Raw genomic sequence first — 14,560 nt, 5'->3', positions numbered from 1 at the left:
TAGCTGTGATTTGACCCCTAGCATGGGAACCTCCATATGCCACAAGTGTAGCACTACAAAGCAAAAAAAAAAAAAAAAGAAAAAAAAAGGAAAAGGAAAAAAAAAGTGAAAATTATGTCCCCATCATAATTAAGGCACTGTTCTTTTAGGCCTCGTAACCAGCAGCCAAACACTTTCTAGGTGATACAACTGGTCTCCTTAAGGAATGGAAGAGAGGCAAACATGGTTGGAAATGACCCCTATGTATAATAAATATTCATGTTATAAAACTTAAAAATTTTTTTCACATCATGTAACTTCAGTATACCAATTCTTTTTTTTTTTTTTTTTTTTTTGTCTTTTCTAAGGCCACTCCCACGGCATATGGAGGTTCCCAGGCTAGGGGTCGAATCGGAGCTGTAGCCGCCAGCCTACGCCAGAGCCACAGCAACACGAGATCCGAGCCGCGTCTGCAACCTATACCACAGCTCACGGCAACGCTGGATCCTTAACCCACTGAGCGGGGCCAGGGATCGAACCCGCAACCTCATGGTTCCTAGTCAGGTTCGTTAACCACTGAGCCACGACGGGATCTCCCAACATCAATTCTTAAATCAATTGTATCTCACCTATGGAGTTCCTGGTGGCACAGTGGGTTAAGGATCTGGCATTGATTGCTGCTATGGCTCAGGTAAGGTGGCAATTACGGTGCAGCGTAAGACAGCTGAAAGGATAAATACAAATGAAAAAACAAGGAAGACTTTTAAAGACTTAATTCCATCTGTTGAGAATAAGAGTCCCTACTCCTTCTTGGACCATTTACTTTAGAAAACCTGTAATTATGTGTTTTCTGTCTGTCTCTTGAAAATGTATATAAATCCTTTTAAAAACTCACTAAGCCTCCTGCCAGCTTTCCATCCCAGGAATGTCTTCCTTAGGGATCCAGGAGTCAGCTCTGAAATATCATCCCCAAGGAAGATGCCCCATCTTCCAGCTCCCATGGGAGGGTAGGAGCCTAACTCCAAGCAGCAAAAGATACAGGAGGTTTTATTTTTCTCATAAAGATCTTTATCTTTATCTTTCTCATAAAGATACAGGAGGTTTTATTTTTCCTTTGGATAAATCCAATTAGCTAATTCAGATGGTCCCTCCAATACCAGTTGAATTTAGGATGAACTGTGTGTGACAAAGTCCAAAAACCAAATGCATTTGTGATAGCTTTGAAAGTTGTGGGACAGCGTCATTTTCTTTCTTCTAAAAGATTTCACCCCTGAAAAGAATCAAATGTCCTTTTTATCAAATGTCTGTCTTAACAGGTGCTATCAAGGAGTTCCCTCATGGCTCAGCAGGTTTAGGATCTGGCATTGTCACTGCAGTGGCTTGGGTTGCTGCCGTAGTGTGGGTTCAACCCCAGACCCAAGAACTTCCACATGCCAACGGTGTAACCAAAAAAAATTAAATAAATAATAAGGTGTCGTCAAACCCTCTTACTTGAGGACAGCTATCATTTATTGTGGGGATGTGTCTGTATTAGGTTTTATTTGCCCGGCCGTGTACACCAGATGTGGCCAGGCCAAGTCAGCAGAAACAGCAGAAAGCCATCACTGCTAGGAGCATGGTGACATAATGTATGCAATAAGAGGTAATTATTATCACCAGCTGGAGAATGGGACTTTCCTAGATTTCAGCCTCGCTGAAGTGGTGAGATGTTACCAAAGCAGCTTCCTCGTTACACCGAGGCTCACACGTAGCTGTGACTGGGTGACATCCCTGACAGATGAGCAAACATCCCTCAGGCCTAGAGTGGCCTAGTTTATGTCACTTTTCCCTCTATCCTTTCTGGTTTATCATTTGCCTGAGTTTTTTGTTTTTTTTTTTTTTTTTTTTGGTCTTTTTAGGGCTGCACCTGCAGCATATGGACGTTTCCAGGCTAGGGGTCCAGTCGGAGCTGCTGTAGACACTGGCCTACTCCAAAGCCACGCAACATCAAACCTGAGCCACATCTGCGACCTACACCACAGCTCATGGCAACACCAGATCCTTGACCCCCTCCCCGAGCAAGCCCAGGGATTGAACCCCCATCCACACAGATATTAGTCGGCTTCTAATATCTGGCCCACAACAGGAACTCCCAAGATTTTTATTTTGTAACTTAATATATTTTGGCCACACCCACAGGCTCCAGGTCAGGATGGAACCCATACCACAGCAGTAACTCAAACTCCTGCAGTGATAATGCCAGATCCTTAACTTGCTGAGCCACCTATATATATATATTTTTTTTTAATTTTTTTTTGTCTTTTTGCCATTTCTTGGGCCTCTCCCCCAGCATATGGAGGTTCCCAGGCTAGTGGTCCAATCGGAGCTGTAGCCGCCGGTCTACACCACAGTCACAGCAACATGGGATCCGAGCCGCATCTGCAACCTACACCACAGCTCACGGCAACGCTGGATCCTTAACCCACTGAGCAAGGCCAGGGATCAAACCTGCAACCTCATGGTTCCTAGTCAGATTCGTTAACCACTGAGCCACGATGGGAACTCCCAAAATATTATTTTTAATGGCTACATGGGACTAAGCCAGGCCAAGTTGGGTAGGTCTCCACGGTGTACATCTGCTTCTGTCATGATCTCTTCTGCTGGTGTGTAAACATGGGTGTGGTGAAAGGCACTCTCACTTGGATGGGCTTATATCTGAAAGATGACCCCAGGAACCATCTCTCTTTTCTCTATTCTTTCTAGAAGCAGCAGCTTAACTAATGCCTCCCTTTCAAGAACAGCATTCAGGGCACTTGCTAAAATTATAGTGAGCTAGGACACGAGGACCCAGAGGCAGTCAATTCCTCCTTGTCTCAGATGGTTAGAGAAGTGCTCCAAGCTGCTGCCTCTGCTGGAGACTTGAGTACCAGCCAGATGCACAGTGACAAAGAGTAGTCTGATGGCTTTTGCTACAGTGGTTTTTTTAAGTTTCTTTGTACGATATAAATCTACAACTATTTATGTATTTGGCAATGGTTTTTGCATTTCACAATGAGGTTTTTGATGACAAAGAGCTCAAATAAATGAAAGCCAAGATTTAATAGAAATGTGAGTGTTGAATCTTAGTTTCTCCAGAAAGTTGGTGATGAGTGTGTAATTTGCACAAAATGTGTATAAGCATTTACATTCCACTATAGCTCTGAGGTGATGTCAATGGTCCTCCTACTCCCTTCCCCAACAAAGAAAGAAATCTGCTAAGGGGTTCCTGTTGAGGCCAGCAGAAATGAATTTGACTAGTAACCATGAGGACACAGGTTCGATCCCTGGCCTTGCTCAGTGGGTTACGGATCTGGTGTTGCCATGAGCTGTGGTGTAGGTCGTAGACTCAACTTGGATCCCGCACTGCTGTGGCTGTGGCATAGGCTGGCAGCTGTAGCTCCGATTCGACCCCTAGCCTGGGAATCTCCATATGCCATGGGTGCGACCTTAAAAGCAAAAAAACAAAAACAAAAAATGCATTAAACTCTTTAAAATATTCAGGTGTTCCCTGGTGGCCTAGTGGTTAAATGATCATGCATTTTCACTGCTGTAGTTTGGGTCATGGCTGTGGCACAAGTTTGATCCCTGGCCTGGGAATTTCTACATGCTACGGGCCTGGTCGGGGCGGGGGGGGGGGGGTGGAATTCAAAGAATGGAGCACGAAAAACTTCAGTTTTTGAAGTTTCAGCAAGTCACAATTATCATTAAATTCCAGAAACTTGTTAATCAATACCCACCCCCACCTTGCCACATCCCCCTTCCATTGAGATGCTCTGTGTTATGCGTGGCTTCCCAGAGTCCCCAGCAGACGCAGCCCCAGTGGTCTGGTCAGTGAGGCTCACAACCCCATCTCCCTTCCCTGCTTCCCTACATGTGGGGGCTTCCTTATACTAGAGCCCTGGTCCCTGGGCTGGCTCCTGGGGGAGCCCAATCTAAGACTAGACCACAGGACAGTCTTCCTATGAGCCTTGGCCTTTTTTCCTTCATATGGTGGAAGGGAGGCTCATCGAATTTGGGGTCTGCGTCTACTTTTTATGAGAAGTCAAGTTCCACATCTGGAACTTCAGCTAAGTGTTTGCTTGTTTGCTGCTAAATCAGATGCCCGCACAGTCCACCTTGTTCCTACCAGCAACTTCCGCTCCAGCAAGTCCATTAACAGTTGCTGAAGTTCAGCACATTTCCAAGTATCACCTGGCCACACAGTTTTAGTTTATTGTTAGCTTCAAGAAATATTCTTTTTAAAAATAATATGAACCGGTTATATACATATGGTATATACTACATTGTGTAAATGCATAACATTGCCTTTGATTTTTTTTTTTTTTTCTTTTTTGACCGCACCCACAGCATATGGAAGTTCTCTCATTGCCACAGAGATAGGCCAGATCGTTAACCCATGGCCCCACCACAGGCTCTCCATGTTCTCTTCCATTGTTAAAGGAAAACAACTTTATGTGTGACCATTTGGAGATTATCAATCAGAGCACATCCAATTGCAGTGATACAAGGACAAGTAAAGCAGTTAAGTCCTCACATTGAGGTTGTAGATTCGGGCTCATGGAACCTGTGATTGAAAGAATTGAACACTGAAAGGCAGAGCATCCAGGCTTGTGAATAAGGAACTCGTTGCATCTCTCTGCATCTGCAGTGTCTTTGTTAATCACACAAAGTGTGCTTTTGCATTCTAATTACAAATGCCATCAGTCTTTGCACGGATGTGAGCCGAGGCAGCCACAATCATAGTCATTTTATGACATGGGATTCTAATCTCTTCACCAATTATTAACATTTTGAATATTGTTTAATTGACATGGTTGATTTTTTTAAAAAACACCCAAGGGTGACAGCCAAGATCCAACAAATACTTTCATTGAAAACAGAATATTTCAGGAAACCCACTGTGGAGGCTGCATTTCATGGTCAGTGTTTTAGTTAAATACTTGATATGGGTTAATTCTGGGGGTTTTTGGTAGTAAATTTTAGTGAATTACATTGCGACTGTTATCTTTATTATGAAGAATTTTAAATATACACAAAATTAGAAGGGAAAGTTCTCTCTTTTATTTAACCTAGTTTCAGTAACTATCAACATTTTCCTTTTCTTGTTTCATTTATACCTAATCCTCACTTACCCCCTCCCCCACTCACATACAATTTTTTTTTGCTGGGGGTGGGTCAGAATTTTTAACATCAAATCTCAACCATATTATTTCACCCTCAAATTGCACTCTGTATTGTATATAATGCTAACAAATTCTAACTTTTTAAATTAGCCACAATGCTATTATCATGCCTAACAATTTATCAATAATTCCATAGCTAACATAATTCATTAGTGATTGTTGTTGATATTCAGTAGTTCAAATTGGCAGTGTAGAAAAGAACTCAACTGGGAGTTTATTATTTCGAAAATACAAATTATCACAGGATTTTGCTTCCATTTCAAATTCACCTGCTAAGCTTTTCTGCGAATTCAGTGAATGTGGGAAAAAACAGAACTGCTCCTCTATTTAGAACTGTTTATTTATTTATTTATTTATTTTGGTCTTTTTGCTATTTCTTTGGGCCGCTCCCGCAGCATATGGAGGTTCCCAGGCTAGGGGTCCAATCGGAGCTGTAGCTGCCAAGCCTACGCCAGAGCCACAGCAATGCGGGATCCGAGCCGCGTCTGCAACCTACACCACAGCTCACGGCAACGCCGGATCGTTAACCCACTGAGCAAGGGCAGGGACCAAACCCGCAACCTCATGGTTCCTAGTCGGATTCGTTAACCACTGCGCCATGACGGGAACGCCAATATTTCTCGTTTATAGTTTTAAAAAAAAGTCTGCCATTCTCCACCTGAAGGGCCATCCCTAGGCTGCTCCCTCATACCTAGGTCCCCCACACAATCTCCTGGCCAATTTCCTGTCCCAGACTTGCCTGGGAACTTTGCCCATTGCTCCCACTGTCCCCAAAGCTTCCTTCAATATCACATATCTGATGGTACCCTTTAATACTCTTCTTCCAGGCATGAGGTCTCATGATCCCACCTCTGCTTTCCCATCCATCAGTGTCTCTTTCCACTCTCTCCTCTGCTTCTAAGGTCCAACTGCACAGTAAATGACAAGAAAGGTTCCCAAACACACAGCTTTCTCTGGGGACCTCTACAAAATGTCATGCCTTCCTTCTCTTCATCTCACAACAACCTGAAGACCCTCTTCACTTGTGAGCTTCTAGCCCTACTAAACACTACCTCCTCAAAGGAGCTGACCCAACCACAGTGACCACCCCATCAGGAGAGGAGGTTAAGAACCAAATTCAGGGTCATTGAGGACCATTGGGGACTGGCTGAGCTACTGTCATTGGCTAGAACTTTTGGGAATTGGCTGGGGCGGATGGGAGCCCTTAGGGATTAGCTAGGGTAAAGGGTATTGGCTGGAGTCCTTGGGGATTGGCTGAAGCTCATGGAGATTCACTGGGAATTTGGCCAGAGATTTTTAGGTTTGGCTGGAGCCACTGGAGATTGGTCGGAGCTGCAGGGGATTGGCTAAAGCCTTTTAGAATGGGCTGTAGCCTGTGAGGACAGACTTGAGCCACTGGGGATGTGCTGGAGCCTGTGGGGATTGGCTGGATCTTGGGGATAGGCTGGAGCCACTGGGGATTGGCTGAAGCTTTTCAGAATAGCTGGAGCTGATAGTGATTGGCTTGAGGATTTACAGATTTGCTGGAGCCACTGGAGATTGGCTAGAACCTCTGGAGGTTCTAGGAATTGCTTGGACCCACTGGAGATTGGCTGAAGCCTTTGGGATGGCTGGCCATTTTAGAATTGGCTGGAGCCATTGCAGGTTGGGTGGAACCCATGGGCATTGGCTGGAGCCACTGGCTATTGGCTGGAGCCCTTGAGGATTGACCTGGAAGGTTGGGGCCTCAGATAGTTGCTAAAGAAGTTCACCTGTGTCCATGGTGGGTCATGGAGACAGAGGTAAGCAGGAGGAGAATGTGGAGGAGTAGGTGCCCTGAGGAGACCGTCTCCCCACAGCTACAGTGTGGATTGAGGGGAAATCCAACCAGGAGGCTGCCCCACAGCCTCAGAGGGGTGGCCTGAGGACCCGGGATGTGGGAGAACCAGGGCGTCCTTGGCCATTTTCCTGGCTGGCTGGGGTCAGCGGGGTGAGGGCTTCCCTGCAGTGAGCAGCAGGTTTGGTGCTGGGGGGGAGGTCAAGCCCCCTGGATTGTCTGGGGAAAATCAGCCCTCGGGGGCCCCAGGTGGTCACCAGGTCCTAGCCTGTGGCATACTGAGAGCTGGAAGACCCTTGCAGTCTCAGCCTCGCACCCCTGGGAGCCACACAGGATCCTGGACCCAGTTTTCTGTCTTTCTGTGGCTCTTTCCAGACCTGTTCGAGCTCAGGCCCCAGTTGTAGCGGTGGTGGAGGACTGGGGCAGGGCACTGCCCTGACTTTAGGCTCCCAAAACTCTTTACCCAAACACTCACCCCAGGGCAGGCGGAGCCCAGATTCCTTGGTCAGTACTCCTTGCTCATGAAGTCAGAGCTGGGATCTCCTGACCAATCTCAGGAACCTCCTACTTATTTTTAGTTTAATTTATTTTTTATATTAGTTGCCTTTTGTCTCTTATTCCTCCACAGTGTAGACTTTGGCCTCTGTTTGCTCGGACCTTCCCATTCTGAGGGTGGCCTTGGACAGGTGACTTGTTTTGGCCAACAAGACAAAAGCAAAGTGATGGAAGAGGAAACTTGAAAAATGCTGGTTACTGCCAGAACCTGCCCCCAAAGTCCCAGCTGAGAGAGAGGCGTCTTGAATCATCCAGCCCACCTGCCACCCGACCCCCAACACGGGGGTAAATCCCCCACAGGTGGGCTGAGCCTAGGGAGGATTGAAGAATCGCCTAGTGGGATCCTGCGCCATGTAAGTGTTGTTGATTTGAGGTAGGGTGTTTTGTACCCCAGGTGATGTATATACTACTCAGACCTTCAATCAAATCCCCTTGTGCTCTCCACCCCACTCCCATCTCTCATCTGACCCCGTCACTCTGGACAGCAAGCCCATTAAGGTTTCTAAAGAAGTGTTTCCCCCAGTTTTTCACATAGACACCCCTGCATCTGAATCTTTTGCCTGGAAAATCTGGGAAACACTGAGTCCTGGTGATGCTAGGAATCCTTAGGAGTGAAGGATGAGAATCTCTAACTTGACAAGTCTGTCTGTCCTTTGGCACACATTTTAACACTCTTTTCTCATCCACAGTTGTTGCAGGGTCCACGTCCTCGTCCCGTGCAATAGGGAAAACCTTTATATTTTATGTGAGTGAATCACTAGGGGGTGTTGCCTAGAAGCTTGCCTTAGACATCACGGCCCGTCTCTGGGAGCCCGGCCTCCCAGGTAGGGAGCATTAAGCTAAGTACCCTTGTTTAGCTCACGGAAAACATCCTGACCAGGCCCACCCGGGAATGACTGCAGGGAGGTCGGAGTCAGCGCATCCCCTCCGGAGGCTGAGAGGAACCAGGGGATGTTTGACTTTTCTCCTTTCCCTCTCAGTGTGAAAGGAGCCGGAGTTCTAACTCGGACAAGATGGTCCTTGGTCCCCCATCTTCCCTAATAACGTCGCCGTTCCTTCCCCAGCAACTGCCTCTCCATTTATTGGCCTGTCGGGGGTGAGCAGTGCCAGTTTGGACTTGGGAACAAATTGCGGCGGTCCAGCCACCCAGGAGCCTTGCCACGCGCTGCTGGCGGCCCCGGTGGGGGCGTTTTCAGGTAAGGCCCTGGCAGCTGCTGGCACCACTTGTCCTGAGGGTTTTCCCTCCAAACCCCCAAGGCGGAGCCGGCTGCCCCAGCGCTTGGCAGTCAAGCGAGGAGTGAAATTTGGGAGCTGAGGGACAGCACACAGCAGGGTAAGCCCCGGGTGTGTACAGCCGGGAAGTTTATTTCCTCTCCGTTTGGGGCTTTTTCTCTGGAATAAACTAACTTGATGGGGATTCCCTGTTGGAGGGAGCAAAGAGTTGTTGGACTTTTCCTGGATTTGTGAACCAGTTCGTTTGTTTCTTTGGATGGTAGCATTGGTGTGTGAAGTTTGCGTTTTGTTTGTCTTGAATTTCTGTCTTTACAAATGGGGGATGTTTCAACAGTCCCTAAAATCCTCTGAGGCACATTTTGGGTACGTGACCTGATTCAGCTCTGAGCCCGTGGGGAGAGGAAGATGCTCGATTAACAGCATGTGGCCACAGTACCTGATGAGAGCTGCACAAGGGGTGTAGGCGGGGTTACCTGGGCCCCTGAGCCCCATGTACGGCTGCCCTTGCTGTGTTCCTTACACCTTGTTGTTACAACCCTGTGTTGCTGGTGTATGTAAAGCCCCAAGACCAAACTTGAGAGTTTCTTAGGATTTTCTGTTTGTCCTTTGGTTTTTTTCATTTTGTTTTGTTTGGTAGTGTTTCCCCATTTACAGCCAAATCAGTTTTGTGATATTTAAAACTTTTACTGGTAGCAAATGGAGGAAAAGGACAGGGAAAAAAAAAAAGAAAAAAAAAAAAAAAACCACCCAAAACCTGTGTGTTCTTGTCCAAGAGTGGGACAACCCTAGGAAGAAGAGGAAGGTTCAACTTTATTGCCAAAAATCACCAAATGCTGCAAATAGAAATGAAGGCGTCTCTCCCATAAATATTAGTAAAAGGGGTTTAGCCATCTAGACTGGTGACCTCAATTTGTCCCTTCTGCCAGAAACTCAATTTGAATCCAACCTTGTTTATAACTGTTAGGTTTTACATTGTTCTACCTGATTTGTAAAATTTTGGGGTGGAAACTTTGAGATCCCTCTGTGTGTGTGTTATAGATGTGTGACATTGCCAATATTAATTTGTAAAAGAGCTGTCTTTAGTTGGCTTAATGGAAATTAAGCACTTATATACTCAAATATAAAATTGGCCAGAATGAATTTCTGGCTCACATGATCTAGAAAATATTCAATATTAATACCTCGTATAAAAGCTTAAACTTGGTTTGATTACTACAGAGTAATTAACAATACATATAGTACTTTTATTATACCTAGGTTTGCTAGACATCTAATAAGACCTTATGCCTGCTACAAAGTTTGTTAGCAAGAAAAATAACAATATGAGAAAGCGTTTACGTAAGTAAAATAGAGGTAGCAGGTTCCTGTCATGGCTCTGCAGAAACAAATCTGACTAGCATCCATGAGGATGCGGGTTCAATCCCTGGCCTCGCTCAGTGGGTTAAGGATCCCATGTTGCTGTGTCTGTGGTGTAGGCCGGCAGCTATAGCTCCAAATGGACCTCTAGCCTGGGAACCTCCATATGCTGTGGGTGTGCATAGTCAGCACTGGCTAAGATAAGATGGAACTTAACTAAGAAAATGATTGTTAGAGGTACAGTGGTATAAAACCTGAATCTGGTTCCCTAGGAGGACAAAGTCTTCTTTAGAAAATTAAACTGCTTTTGGTAGTTGTGCGTTTCTTTCAGTGACCTGTATTTGCCATTGAGATCTTTTATTACCACTGGTGAAAACTTTCTTATATTTTTAATTCCAAAGGAAGTTCATTTGACTTCCAGCTAACTTTGAGGTTTTCCAAAGGGTTCCTGGAATACTTAAGAGTACTGGTTTTCTCTCCATCTCAGAGAGAGGAATACTAATGAGGCTTACCTGGTATATTAAATTATGTGAAAAGCACTATCAAATAGGTGGTGATAACACTTCTTAGCTTGTATCATATGGGTAAATGTTATCAATATACACATTCTAGAAATCACGTAGAACTCCTAAAATTCGGATAAATCCTAGTATGCCACAGCAACTCGGGATCCGAGCAAACTACACACAGCTCATGGCAGCTCCAGATCCTTAACCCACTGAGCGAGGCCAGGGATCAAAACTACATTCTTATGGATACTAGTCAGGTTTTTAACCTGCTGAGCCACAACAGGAACTCCAAAAAGACATCCTTTTAATGGTTAGATGATCAGTTGCTGTTTATGGTTTGATAGTGATTTTGAATGACTGTGGCTATTTTGTGAAGTGGAGAAGAAATGAAATCGCTAATATGCAAGCACATGTGCTGTTACCTCAGGGAAATAAGAAAAGGGAGGGAGTGAGAGTAAGACTATATGGCTTCAAACCTTCAGCTTTAGCTGCTCCAGCCTCTCTGCCAACATATCCCCCTTCCATACCTTGTGCTCTTTTCCAGCCCCAGTTCCTGACACTGGGGCTTAGGACTGCGCCTCCTTCTAGAGGTCAGTTAGAAAAGCCTGTATTAGTTTCTGGGGCACAGGAACTTGGTCTGGTATCACCATCTAAGGCCCTACGGGGCACCCAGTTTGGACCAGAAACCCCTTCCAGAGCAGGGTAGTTTTCTTTGCTGTGACTTCATTTGGGGGCTAAAAGCAAATTCAGTTGGCTGAATTTTTCCAACTTATTTATTGGAAAGATCACATTTTATTTATTTTTTTTTTTGCTTTTTAGGCCCACACCCACAGCACATGGAGATTCCCAGGCTAGGGGTCAAATCAGAGCTGTAGCTGCTGGGCTACGCCACAACCACAGCAACATAGGATCTGAGCCATGTCTGTAACCTACACCACAGCTCACAGCAACACCGGATCCTTAACCCACTGACCAAGGCCAGGAATGGAACCTGCGTCCTCATGGATGCTAGTTAGAGTCTTTAACCACTGAGCCACAACAGGAACTTCTCATAACCCTCCTTATAGGAAGGCTCTTCCACACCTGAAGCCCGCTTGGCAACACCCACAACGGAACCAAATGGGACCCCAGTGGGGGAGGAAGGCCCTTATTAGAGCTCTGCTTCCCAGTGCACTTTGGCAGGGCTCTGAAAAGGGGACCAAAGCAAAAGAGTTTGAATGAACAGATTCAAGAAACTCAGCAAAACAAATGAAGATCTCTCTGAATTTTTGGAAGGGATCTATCAAGCCTACAGACATCATACTAATGCAGATCCCAAGGCCCCTGAAAATCTTAGAATGGTAATTTCATCTTTTTTTTTGGCGGGGGGCATTGGGGAGTGCCTCACATATCAGGAGAAGTTCGCCAAGAGTGGATGGTGCATTTGGAATGAACCCTTCTCAATTGGTACATGTTGCTTTCCAAGTGTTCAAAAGGGAACAACAACAGAAAAAAGAAGATGCAAAATGAAACACCACTTTTTTGGCAGGAGATCACCCTTGGGGATGGAAAAGAGATTGCCCCAGGCTAAAACAAATGAAGAAACACAGTAAGAGAAGAGCCTCTCATGTTGTAGAGCAGAATATCCTAATAAGAGGCCCAGGGGCTCCCTTGGGCTTGAGGCATTTGATTCCCCACAGGAGCCCCTGGTAAAACTGACAGCATGGAATGAGCTGATGAACTTGCTGGCTGACCTCACCCTCAAGTTGCTAACCAGAACAACCTGACATCAGAGTCTCATCAGAACATGCTTTAAGCTACAGATGGTTCTCATGAAAACCCCAGGAAAGGAGGCAGAGCCCCTACCATGCTGGCCCCACCACCTACCCCCACACCTCTGAGGTCTGTGAAAAGGTAAAACCAGAAGTATGTGCTAACAGCACCCAGGGAAGGTCAAAAACACATGGCCAATATGAATCCCATTAAAAAGGAACACAGATTGTCACCACAGGCTTCACTGAGCGGTGCCTGGTTACCAGATTGGGGTTGAGATGTCCTACACCCCAGGCCAGCTGGTCACCGCCATGGTACAGTGGTGAGTTGTGTCAAGGTGAGAACTTAATTCTGGGCTTCCGAATTGGAGGCAGAATTGACTAGGATCCCTCCCCAAATCCTTTCTCAGATTAAGCAGGCAAAGGCATTTACAGTCACACACGTATCTGAAGGAGGCCCTGTAGAAATAGCTGAGCTGCAGACTGGGGACAAAATCATGCAGATGAACAGCTGGGCAATGACCATGATCACACGCAACCAGCGCTGGAAGCAGCTCATCAAGTACTCAGAGGAGGTGAGCCGTCTGCTGGTGATGAGACAGTCACTGCAGAAGGTGGTGCAGCAGTCCATGCTATCCTAGCAGCCATCAAGGACCCTGACTCGTGCCTGCCCACCCCTTTGTACAGTGACACCTGTTCAACACCCTGCCCCTCACCCTGGCTTCTGCCAATTGCTGGGCCCACACTCAGAAGGGTAGGAGCTGATTTTAGAGGCCTGACCCAGCTTTCCTTCCCATCTCCTACCACTGGTCCAAGGCTCTGGGACCAGCTCTCTCCCTTGGACACTGAGGATTAGAAACAGGGCCTGGGAGTTCTCACTGTGGTTCAACAGGTTAAGAATCTGACACTGTCTCTCTGAGGATGTGGGTTCAATCCCTGGCCTTGCTCAGTGTGTTAGGGATCTAGCATTGTTGCAAGCTGCAGCACAGGTCGCAGATGTGGCTCAGATCCAGTATTGCTGTGGCTATGGCAAAGGCCGGCAACTGCAGCTATGATTCAACCCTAGCTGGGAACTTCCTTCCATATGCTGCAGCTGTGGCCCTAAAAAGAAAAAAAAAAAAAAAAGGAGGGCCTGAACCCAAGTTGGAGTCAGTCTGTAGTGACCACACTCTTAGTCCCCAGACCCTGTGGCCTGGCCAGAGCAGTGCCAAGGCCAACAGGGGGCCCCACTTCCTGAGAGCACCACAAAGCTGGGCAACACAGGGCTTGGCTGACCCATGTCTCAGCTCCACAGTGCCTGTGCCCCATGCTCTTCCCCTGTGTTGCCCAGCGGGGACTCAATTCACTGCCCAGAGGGACTATGAAGCTATGCCTGGATGGAAGCCAGGTAGGCTCACAGCTCACCCCACCACATCCCATCCCCCTCAAGGGGCACTGGCCTCCCTGGGGTTCACCAGCTCACAGAATTTAGATAAGGTTCAAAGCTGACATTTCAGGGAAGTTCTCAGTATTGCCATTTTCCTCTATGCCTATGGGTTTAACTTCTGTATTTTTTTTTTATCACAGCTTTGATACAAAGCATTTTAATCTTGCTCTTTGGAGATTCCAGTTCAACTTTTTAAAAAAATTCAATGAATTTTATTAGAGTTGTACAACCATCATCACAACCTAATTTTAGAACATTTCTATCCCAAACCCCCAGCCCATCCCCATCCCGTCTTCTTTGGTAACCATAAATTTTTCAGAGTCAGAGTCAGTTTCTATTCTGCAAATAAGTTCATTGTATCCTTTTTTTTAGATTCCATGTATAAGTGATAGCAATATGATGATTGTGTCTCACTGACTAACTTCACTTAGCATGATAATTTCTAGGTCCAACCACATTGCGGCAAATGCCATTATGTCATTCCTTTTTTATGGCTGAATAATATTCCATTGTGTATATGTACTACATCTTCTTTATTCACTCCTCTGTCGATGGACATTGAAGTTGCTTCCATGTCTTGGCTATTGTAAATAGTGCTGCAGTGAACATTGGGGTACATGGATCTTTTCCAGGCATGGTTTTCTCTGGATAGCTGCCCACGAGTGGGATTGCAGGATCAAATGGTAATTCTGTTTTTAGTTTTTTGAGGAATCTCCATACTGTTTTCCATAGTG

At 46.0% G+C, this 14,560-nt stretch overlaps 1 pseudogene; it reads left to right on the top strand.

Annotated features, from left to right (window-relative positions):
* The first annotated feature begins 12,679 nt into the window (after positions 1–12,679).
* Positions 12,680–13,041, top strand: LOC146397267 (tax1-binding protein 3 pseudogene; annotated as a pseudogene).
* Positions 13,042–14,560: the final 1,519 nt, after the last annotated feature.

Source organism: Sus scrofa, chromosome 13 (assembly GCF_054392235.1).
Source record: "Sus scrofa isolate SSC_HxYL_T2T_F1_AM1 chromosome 13, Sscrofa_HxYL_maternal_Yorkshire_Landrace_v2.0, whole genome shotgun sequence".
Classification (NCBI taxonomy): Eukaryota; Metazoa; Chordata; class Mammalia; order Artiodactyla; family Suidae; genus Sus; species Sus scrofa.
This window is presented reverse-complemented; position numbering and strand designations above follow the sequence as displayed.